The 11773-nt window shown below is 36.1% G+C and overlaps 1 protein-coding gene across 4 annotated transcripts in view; it reads left to right on the top strand.

The window, feature by feature from the left end:
• The window catches only part of LOC129000994 (WD repeat-containing protein 7), a 160224-nt gene that overhangs the window by 37435 nt on the left and 111016 nt on the right, over positions 1-11773 (top strand). The window lies entirely within an intron of this gene.

The raw sequence follows: 11773 nt of genomic DNA, 5'->3' as shown, positions 1-11773 counted from the left end.
TAGGCTACTTCAGTAAAACAGTACATTTTATAAACAAAAATATAAACCAAGCATTGAGATATGAAGGCTAGTTTGTCATTAATTTGATTTCAATAACAAATTTATATCCACCAGTATTTTACATGTTTGTAGAGATGCCTGTTTTCAGGTCCATAGCTAAGGGGTAGTGAGATGGGCACCCACCAAGGGCACCGCTATGTTGAGGGCGCAAAATTTATCATGAAATATAGCCTACCCTTATTAGTGTTTTAACTATAGATGGATGGGTCCCGAAACTGTCAAGAAAACATATTCTTGCTGAATGTGGGCAGAATTACAATAAATTCAGGATTATTTGTTATATACGTCAGTGATTTCACCGCGTCATGAGTGGCAATAATGATGTCTTTGCAGCTGCAGGAGATGTTCGCGATGATGTCGCAAACTCAGAAGGCAATCATGATATCCCCGTGATTATAATTTTGCTAAATAGCAGGTGACGATAATGGTTGTAGGTGATAATTTTGATTTTGCTTCAATCGCCAAAGATGTTCAAGATGGAACCGCGGCCGCGAAATGTATCTATAACTATTCTACGACTGCGGGAAACTATAATAATGGTTCTGTTATCGCAGGAAATGTTTATAATTTTGTTGCTAAGGCGGGTGGTGCACCGGCAATCACAGATTATAGTCATAATGACAATGTGATGGATATACAATACAAAGTTGATGATTACTGCATTTACCAAATCAGGCCTTTTTTACAGTTTTTGTTACCTGTGTGTTTTATCCATATTTTGATGGTTGTAAAACAGTGTATAGACTACAAATTGATTTTAGTAACTTTGATTTCATTTATTTTTGCCAAATTCTAAAATATTGATACTGTGTATTTTTAAAATAATCGGCACTCTCGTACAGTATTCATTGGCAGTTTACAGTATTCATAGAACATAGGGTGTTACATAAATAATAACCTAAAAATCTTCAAGAAATACAGTAGAAAAATAAAGTGATTAGAACCTACTACAGTAGAGTCCCGCAAACTCGGCACTCCTTAACCCGGCAGTCTGGATAACTCGGCCATCACCTGGCTCAGTTAATTAGTGATTTTTTGAGTCCGAGTTAAACATGAACTCAAGCCATCTCAAGTCAAATCATTTGCAACAATTAGTACAATTTGATGTACTATATCCGATGACTTAATACTGACTTGTAATATAAATATAAATAAAAAAGGTGGATTTTTGACCCTATTTCCCAATAAACCGGCATTTCACAAACTCGGTATTCTTCCAGTTTACATTACGCCGAGTTTGCGGGACTCTACTGTATTTCTCACATTACTGGATTTTCAAGAAAATTCCCAATCCTCACCTCATCTCCGCCAATTGCAGCAGGGGGCACTAATTTCAGTAATTTCTTAGTTTTGCCAAGGGGGCAGCCTTGTCTAGCTACGACCTTGTCTGTTTAAATCAACCCTGCCAGTGTCGGTTAAGAGAGGGTGTACTGTACAATGGTTTTATAAGAATGTTATAAGAATGGGTGTGTGATAGTGTATCTATTTTGCAGGAAACCTTTTTCCATACGTATTGATCAGTTGAATAACCATTATAAAAGTCTTCAGTGGTCCTGTAGGCTTCTGGTAAAGCTATTAAATAAAAACAACATAACAAACAATAATAATTGCTGACAAATCTAGCAGCCCTGAAGTGGCTTGCTTCCCAAAACGCCCAACGAAACCAAACATTAAACATTGAACATAAAACATTATTGTTTATTTTGATTATTTAACTTGAAGGAAAAACCAGAATAACCTAATTGTTTTATATTTATGGGTTATCTTTTCTTTATCGCCCCTATTAGTATAAGGAAATAGTATATTTCATCACTAGGAGCAAAAGTTGCTCTTTTTGCTACTCAATCGTGTTTAACAAGCGAGGCACAGCCAGAGCTTGGAAATACGATTAAGTACCGAAAATACACATCCGCTCCTTGGATAAACAACTATTTTTATCATACTGTGGAAATGAAATAACCCTCTAATTGTTCCAAAAGTAGATGATTTGAGGTTATACAAAGTCGTCATCCATGTTTACATTTCTGTTGTTTACTAACATAACTTAAAATATTGTGTGATTAGCAGCGTAAACCAATGTGCCATAAACAAACTTTAAGGTTAGCGAACCAAAAAATTTACCATATGCTTTTTATGTTCCCTATCTGAAGTTACCTGAAAACTATGATTTTGCAGACGATTTAGAGAACTATAAACGGGTGTTTTCCAGACAGTACGAGGAAAAGTATTTTTCCCTTAACAGTTTTGATTTTGAGTTTTGGGTGGAAACATACGTTTTGGGCTCCCCTGATCCCCAAAAATGCTGTTTGAAGTGATAAGTTTAACTGTTTGTATGTGGACGTGTACAAAGCTACAGACTACTACTGTGGTCCAATTTTGATGAAATTTTGTATGTTTGTAATCCTTTGATTCTTCAGGCATTGCTTTTCATTTTGATTATGATATTTTGAATTTGGAGAACCTCTGAAATCATATTATTTTTACCTGATGGTCGTGGTGTGTTTGTATGTAATTTCATTTTATCATTTGTCATATTAGAAACTTTGTTGTTTTATTTTTTGTCATAGAACACTATTATTATTACTGAATCTTAATTTTTAACTGCACCCAATTAAAATGAAATCCCGTAAACTGTAATAAATAAATACCTATCTATATAAATAAAATTAGAGTTTTGTCTGTACTTTGCTCAGAATTATATACTTTTAGGTTATTTTTACGTTTTATACATTAAAGAAGCAGAAACGAGTCTTATCTCTATTTCTGTCTGTCTGTCTTTCCCTTTGTCTGTAACACTCAAGATGGCATTTTACGCAATCTTCTTCGTGAAAACCAGAGTACCTATCAAGATCCAAGTCATTTTAATGTATTCACTGGATTGGCGAGAGTGTCTTTAGTGATTTAAATATAGCCTCACTACTTTGTAAATAAAATTACGGACGTTCAAAAATGCAGTTTTGTGCGATTTTTGTCAAATTTTCGTTCAATTTTTATCACATAATCGTCTATGAAATAACGAACAGCTGTTCGGATCAAGATTATTTTTTCTAGCTGTCAATGATATGTTTACAAATGTTGTTTACAAATACTGCAACCATTTCGAATCACGTTTTGAAAGCAAATCCCAACCAAGTGAGATTAAAAACGTTTTTCTTACATAACGGATTTAATTAATCGCAAGTGCAATAATATAGTCTAATAGTGTAACCGTAAATGAAATTAAATAACTAGACATCATCCAAACCGGAACCAGAAATTCTTTGAGTATAAAATGTTTCTTGAGTTTTGACAACCATAAAGAAGACCTTGAATCAGTGTTGTATAGGGCTGGACACTGAAATGATCGTCGCCAATAGCTTACAAAAAAGGTTTCCACTCAGTGACGGCGCTTCAATGGTGGTTGTGTAAAGTGTAAAGTAAAAAATCACAACTGCAGTGGGTGATTGTAACAGAGGTTTAACAGAGGAAGTGATAAACTCGCTTTTCCAATGTGTCACTTTCTGTTTTTACTCACCGTGTGATGCAATCGCTGGACCATACAGCCAATAGGCCCATAGCTCATATCTTGGGTACGTAAGCCTACATATTTATTCATAACAACCTTTTTGACGACGATCCTTGACACCGGTACTTATCCATAGAATACATGGCCTACCTACTTAAGAAATATAATTACAAATGACCAAAACCCCATTATTGTGTGATTTTCGTCACATTTCCTTCTAATGTTAATAGATATACTAATCATTGTTTAGAGAATGAGTAATCTATTAAATAACAAAAAGTTGTTTGGGTAAGGTTGTTTTTTTTTTTCAAACTGACACCGATAAGTTTACGCTATAACTTTTTACGAGAAAATCCAAAAGCAAGAGATCAATAACCTTGGGACTAGATATTAATGTATTTAATTGGTCGGATGTACTATAGTTCTTAGGTAGGTTCTTACGTAGGTACTGGTTCTTTTCCCTATGTAGAACCGTTGGTAGCTGCTAGAATCATTTTTACGTAGGTACCAACACATCACTGTAATTTACAAATTAGTTATCGTTGGTGTTGCACCTTATTTATTAGAGCCGTCCGTATTCAATTTAAGTGATGTCTTAACACTGTATAAGTTTTGCTTTTTCTGTCTGGATTCCAAATCTTAGCTTACCCGGTATGCTAAGAAAATGATAACCTATTTGAGTCAAACATTTGTTGGGCAAACCATCATGAATTGTTTACGCATTTATATTGTTTATGTATCAATAGTTCGTGGCCTTTTTTGGATTGTTGTGTGTAGGCCTATGTCTGTTGATAACGCATTAATGTCCTTATTTCTCAGTGTTTCACGGAATGGACAAGAGCACCTTTGATACTGAAAATGTCAACCGGAATAAAGTGTTAAATGGTGAGGTTGAGGTAGTACTTTAAATACGTTTAAGTTAACCGATGTGGAAAGTAACTTTCAATTATAGGCCTACTTTAGGGCTACGCTTCATGGATCTATAAAACATTTTTTAGTTTAATCATTGGACATATGGACCATAACGATCCGGGTGACATTTAATTGCGAAGCATTTATTTTGGCTTGAACTGTCAGATACTTTATTTGCGAAGGTTTATATATAATAGTTTTGCCAGCATATCTGCAAATATGCAAACTAACTGCTGTTCTTAATCTTAATATAAGAAGGTTTCAACTGACTACTATAAGATCCCCGTGCGTAGAACGGGCACACAGCTAGTCATTCATAAATTACTTAGTCAATTAAATGGAAATGTCATTCGTGTGACTTGTAGGTGGCCAGGCTTGGCCAACAGTATATACTGGAGCAGGAGATAAAGTTCAGAAAACTGTTGTTCACTATTTTTAGACATTTATTTGTTTATTTAGCAGTAAAACAGAAGATGACCTTGGTTGAAATAGCATAAAAGCCACTGTTATAGTTATCTTTGAAAAAAAATATGCTTTTTAAACTCTAACCATTGATTAACAAAAAAGATATATGCTACCTGTAATGGTCTTGCTCTCACCCCCTATATTTCACCTAATTAGGATTTTCCTGTATTTTTGTAGAGGTTAACTATGAAAATGGATCATGAGGTCCTAAGTTCACCCTACTTAAACATTATCATTTTATTTTATTAGTCTTCACTGTCTGAAAGACAATTAAATATACTGTAATAACTTGCATGGCTTTTTACTATTCAATAACTCATATTACCCTTTATTTATACATTAAATGTTATATTATAAATACCAAAGGATGACTGACATTAGCATCCTTGTTAGTGGTGCAAGGTTGTCTCAGATTGATAAAAGGATGTTTGAATGTCGCCAGGACCTCAGGACCTCAAGGCAGTCAAGCCAATATCACTTGTAGGTGATCCTACTGATTAATCTTGTGTCCTGGTTTGGTTTTCAGAACCATTTGTTTGGAACCTTTTAAGCCGTAAAATTATCTTAACTGTTATGTAGTTTAAAACCAGCTTTTTGGAGTTTGCAGCAATAATTCTATTGGAAAGAGCGTCCTTTGCTCCAGAATGAGATCATATAATATAAGACTGCAGTTCTTTAAATATACGTGAAAAATACATTGGTATCATTGATCATAATCCTTAAGTGTATGATTACACAACATATTGAATCAAAAATATCGATAGCCGAAGGTACTGTGTAAATTTTTCTATCAAGAAAAAAGTAAATAGCTATCTAATAAAAACCATTGATTATGATATAAACACAATGGTACAAATTTATTTTATGAATTGTTCTCAGTGGTCTGTTTTACCAGCCCTGTTGTAACAGTATGACATAAAAGAATTTGAAAAATGTAAACATTGTAGTTAGTGTTTGTTTCTTTTCATCATTCTGTATTCAAAAATAGCCAATTTCCATACAGCTGAGATCTTTGAAAATCTTCAATTTCCATACACAAATACAAATAGTGATCAGCTGACTTTTCCTGGCATAAACATTACTTTCGCTACATAAACATTACTTTCGATACACAAACAATACTTTGCCTGACATCAACAAAGTTACTATCAGCTGAATTTTATACTAAAATTAATTGTTCAGCCGTATTGTGTTTGGATTAGAAAAATGAATAGATTATGAAATATCAGATAATTTTTTATGAAGTAGTTTTTTTCATCGTGATAAAAAGTACTGTAGAGTTCAATACTCGTCACGAAAGTCCCATTTCGGGGCTTCATAGTGTTACCCATGTTCAACTCGCATGTAAAACACTATCTCGCCCCGAAATGGGTTTCGTGACTAGGAGTGAAATATACTATTCCCAAAACTACAACATGGAAATTATCACAATGCCACACTTGCAAACAGTAAGCAAAATAGCTCATTTCCACTTTGTGAATTCTCACTTGCTAAATCAGGTGATTTCACAGTTTCTATAAAACACTAATTCAATTCAATTCAATTCAATTCAAAACATCTTTATTCATTAGTATATATTGTATATACAAGAATAGTGTCAAATTCATCATTACATAAAATATAAACACAAATAAAAGACAAATACAATACACAAGAACAAAACAACAATATAATACAGTCATCTCTCAAGTAGGTATAAAACAAAGTATACTTCAGTGAAAACAAAAATATAGTTCAGTGAAACAGCAATAGGCCTAAAACATTTTAAGTCATTGCTGTTATTGCTTAGCCCAGAAATCTTTGAATTTATAGAGAGCATTTTCTGTCAAATGTAATTTTAGAGCGTTTTTAAATCTGTTGTCATCTGTTTCATTTTTGATTTTTATTGGTAATTGGTTAAAAAATTGTATTCCAATGTATGATGGTTTTTGTTTAAATTCATTCGGTTAGCAAATAACGAAACCTTAAAAAACAAACGTAACCTAAATGACATTTTGTATACAAAGAAAAAGTTAATCTGTGTGTTATGTTAAGTTAATCATGGTGGTAGGAGAAAGTTTCTTTTTGTTACTAAAGATTAAATACAATCTTAGCTTAAAAGTATAAATCTATTTAAAAAAAGTATTGACAAAGATTCGATTATCAATATTTCAATCTCATATTCCTTATTTCAAACTTGTTTAGAGATGTTTCAAGCAACAACAGAGTTTTTCCTACAGTTAATTGGACATTTTAAAATTTATGAGCATCGATGGTTTTGTTTTTTTGAAATCCACTGAGTGATCAGATACCCATATTTGGGGGACGAATTCGTTTTTGTCTTTTATTATTAAACTGACTTGTTGAATAAAACATTTTAAATCTTTATCGGAAGCTGCCTGTTCATGTAACACTGGGATCATTACCGTCACTTCTTTCTGGGTAGTCCTTGCTATGAATAATGTTCTGTACAAAGTCCCAAGCAAAGAAAAAATATGCAATACTGTACATGGATTTTATAGAGAGCTGTAGTTGGTGAAATATCTATCCCTATCCCTTTAACAAAATCAAGCTTTTTGATAACCTTATTTAAATACCTTAAATTAAACTATCAGTGTTAACCAAAATTGTTTATTTTTTTATTTTACAGGACTTTATAGTTACACACAAAAATATGAAATCAGTAATCACTCTATGCAAAATTGTATAAATTTGTTGTGCATATAGCAAAGATTATCTGTATTTCACTTTTAGTTTCAATACATGTTTCATCGAAACTGGATAAGAACAATCTGGTCCAATGCAGTGTTACTTTAAAAATAATAACACATAATATAATAAATCTTTGTTTATTTACTCTACAATTATATACAGTCGTTTCTGTAAATTAGTTTAAAATTGAATTTGTTTGTCAGTCGTAACATAAAGAACATTTTGCTCAGAAGCCAGGTAGCAAAAAATATTTTGTATATTTGCTAGAAAAATACTTGCTGTTGAAACTTGAGGCCAATATCTATAAAGCAGTGGTAAAGGAGAGCCAAGAAACGTTAAACGGGAGGGACACTTGAGTGTCAAGCCGTGAACCAGTAAATCTTGAGATCCAGTTTGTCTCCTGACCTTGGGAACTGGTTCTCACCTATATCTCAAATTGGCAAAAAATCTTTGAGGCTTCCTTCAGCATTCACTTTTCTTGCCAATCGGCTCCTTTTGCCAAAAACCGATTTGGACAGAACTAATTTATTTTAAACAATTTCATAGCTCAACCTGTTGATGGGGGCCAATTAAATATACTCTTTATGAGTTCTCGTTTGAATTTGTTTTTCCCTCTTCTTGCTCTAAACCCAAAATAATTCTAGTGATTAGAGCACAGGACCTCTGTCCTGAAGACCTAGGTTAAAATCCTGCCAAACACCAATAGCTCTTAATAGTCAATAGTCAATCATTTATTTTCACATAACGTAATTACAAAACTAGCAGAGCTGGGAAACAGGTGAAATTGTCATAACAAATAAAACACATGACAACTAAAACAAAATATTATGCTAAGAAATTAAAAATTATACAAACACATCATTTAAGAAATCATTCTGAGTGGTAGGAAATAGGAATTTGTGTATTAAAAGCGCAAAGTACGTAATTGCCATTCAAGAATAATCTATCTATCTATCTATACTATTATAAAAAAGAGGTGGTTGCTGTATGTGTGTATGTGTGTAGGGGAAAAGTAAACTCGAAAAATACTGGTCGGATTGGGCTGAAATTTGGCATGATGATAGCTCACATTCCCGATTAACATATAGGCATATTCTTATTTCAAAAATCCTTTCGGGCTCCGCCCCAGTGGCTCTGGAGTTTCCCATGTTAACCTTATGAGAAATGGAATTATTGAATCTTAACAGCTGTTTCAATTAAACAAGTTGGTTCTGTTCTATGATGTTCAATAGCATTAAAGTTACAAGGATTATCAACAGGGTGCAGCACTATTATTTCTTTTACATTTATGACAACAGCTAATTTGCAACCAAAAGGTGAGTGAGCGTAGCGAACGAACTTCAACCTGGAGGCGAGTTAGCGTAGCGAACGATCTAACCTGAAGGCAAGTGAGCGCAGCGAACGAGCTCAAACCTAAAGGTGAGTGAGCGTAGCGAACGAGCTCCAACCTAAAGGTGAGTGAGCGTAGCGAACGAGCTCCAACCTAAAGGTGAGTGAGCGTAGCGAACAAACTTCAACCAGGACGTGATTGAGCCATGCAAACGAGATAATCTTGAAAATTAAGAAGTTAAACGGGGCAAAGCCCGCGGGTTACAGCTAGTTGTAGATAAATTTTGAGAGCGGCAATGATTGTTTGTGCTCATAATACACACAAGATTTTTCCTACCACCATAATTAACCTATTATAATACGTTTTACTTTCTCCCCCTATACCATACAGTAGTATATCCCGCAGGGGGCCCATGCTTGCGTGGGTATATGGCCTGGCGACCACGCGGACCCTAGCTCTTGACCCCCAGAGGGGAGGTAATTGCCCGGTGTTGGAACCGGCACTTCAGGTAGGCCACAGTTATGGACGACTGGACAAGCCAGCCTCTTTGGGTTGTACCCAAAGTGAGAGTACCCAGTGACATTCCTCCATCCAGGATGGTGGGTGTTCAGCTCTGCTAGACTTCGGTCTCCCACCTGCCTGTGGCTGTGGTTGTGACTTGAGTTATTCGGGCTCGTCCTGCCTGTTGTGTACGACTGGCATTATGTGAGGCATATCCTCGGCTCTGGAAGTAGCCTCTTCCTGGGAGGTGAAAAACGGGCAAGCAAAGCCCCCAAAGGGGAGGTAACTGCTCGGTGTTGGAATCGGCACTGCAAGTAGGTCATAGCTCTGGATGACTGGACAAGCCAGCCCCTTTGGGGGAGTACCCAGTTACATTCCTATATCCAGGTTGGAGGGATGTTCAGCTCTGCGAGAGGTGGAAGTGCGCCATTAATCTCTCACCTGCCTGTGGCTATGGTTCTATGGGTTTAGGCCCGCTTGCTGTGTGCGATCAACATTCTGTGTGGCAAATCCTCGACTTTGGAAGTAGCCTTTCCTGTCGAACAACGGGGACACTCTAGGGGAACGTAACTTTCCGCAGTGTGAGGGCAACGGCTGGGCGCACTCCATCAGCCAATCCCTGTCTCTGAAACCGGAAGGTGTGGTTATCTAGAGTGTGGGGGGTTCTCCCTGGAACCTCAATTGAGTTAAGGGTGTCGCCACCTTTGGTGGATAGGTTCATCCGGGTGGGTTCCACTTCTAAACCTGCCTCCTTTTAGGAAACCCTGATGGCCTGGCAGTGATGTTGGGCTAGATGGGCAAAAGAAGTAGATCGGTGTTGGGATCAAGCCCGCCAGGGGTATCTGGGGATCTATTGCCCTGGTTATCTCTGGTTTCCCAGCAATGGGATGGCCTCGATCGGGTAGTGGTGCAAATAGGTGGTTAGGGTTCCCCCCGTCAGCTTGCTGATGGTCCACTTCCTCCTGGCTTTGATGGCGGCTTTCGGCCTGTCAGGGATTAGATAGGTCCCGAGTGTTGCTTGCACTAAATGCGTCAGGGCATTCCACTATGGTCCTTCTGGGTTTCGTACCTGGGGGAACCCAGGTGGAGTGGACGCTTAAACAAGTAGCCGGTATCCCTGGTTAGGATTGAGGGGCAACCCTCTCTCCGAAGGGTTGCTTCGGCAGCCGGTGAGCCTGATGACCTTAAGTCATCCTCCCATGGTGTGCCAAAGGTCGGTGCGTATGCTTCGGCCTACATCATGGGGCCCGGGTATGTTTAATTATAGGTACCGGGTTTGTAGTCGGGGGGGCTTCTGGCTCTTATGACATAACGAAATGGAAATGAAAATGGAAATACCATAGTATAGGGAGAAAGTATTACTTTCATCAACATTTTCCAGTTTGAGTTTTGAGTGGATATATCCGTTTTGGGTCCCCCTGAACCCAAAAAAGTGGCTTGTACTCAAAGTGATCCTCTGGCACTTGCTCTATTATTCCTTCCCTTTGCTTTGCCTCGATAAAACTCATTCTTGCATGCTCAGCGTTGCCTCTCAGGTGAAAATTTTGAGTGCGCACCAGAAACTGCCACTTTTAGTACTTGAAATGAAATACTATTTGAACCGAAAACATAGTAATATGGCTGTAGAAACTGCAGAAACTTGGCTATGTAATTATGAAATGAAATGATTGATTAAATATACTCGTAGTACATTTATTTGTATTACTAAATATTGAAATTGTAGCAATATGTTGGCTGAAATATCTATTTACTAAAATGTTTTGAATTAGACAAAGCCTCAAGTGATTGATTTATATTTAGAATTTGTGTTGTTTAGTATTCCTGGCAGCTTTTTCAAAACTTTGTCCTTATAACTTATTTAAAACTAATTTTAAAACTTTTTTCCAGGTGAGTTTCTGAAATTTTATTGCTGGGTTGTAAGTAAAAATCATTATGTACTATAATTAAGCTACTATTGTCTTTATTGGTAATTTATATTAGGCCTATTAAAGTATTTATTGAGTATCATCGTATTTATATATGTAGTAGTATTAGTAAGAGTAAAGATAAGTGTTAAGAAAGGTGCATCCAAAATCATTTTCACACCCATCTTATATACCTAACACTTCATAGAAGAGTATTTTAAAATCAAACAGATTAATCTGTTGGAAACAAAGCAACAGTGTCAGTAAGTAAGTCTATTGCTGAACCTTGCTTTAACTCACAAGTAAATTTTACTAGTGTGTACTTCAACTATCCGTGGTGCTATCCTGATAATTAGACCTATTCATTAATTACATGGCAAAAATGTGGTTCGAATTTCACTATAA

This window comes from Macrosteles quadrilineatus, unplaced genomic scaffold, assembly GCF_028750875.1.
Source record: "Macrosteles quadrilineatus isolate MER2022 unplaced genomic scaffold, UCM_ALF_1.0 Scaffold_8__2_contigs__length_117827958, whole genome shotgun sequence".
Classification (NCBI taxonomy): Eukaryota; Metazoa; Arthropoda; class Insecta; order Hemiptera; family Cicadellidae; genus Macrosteles; species Macrosteles quadrilineatus.
The sequence above is the reverse complement of the archived record's forward strand: the minus strand, read 5'-3'. Positions and strand labels throughout refer to the sequence as shown.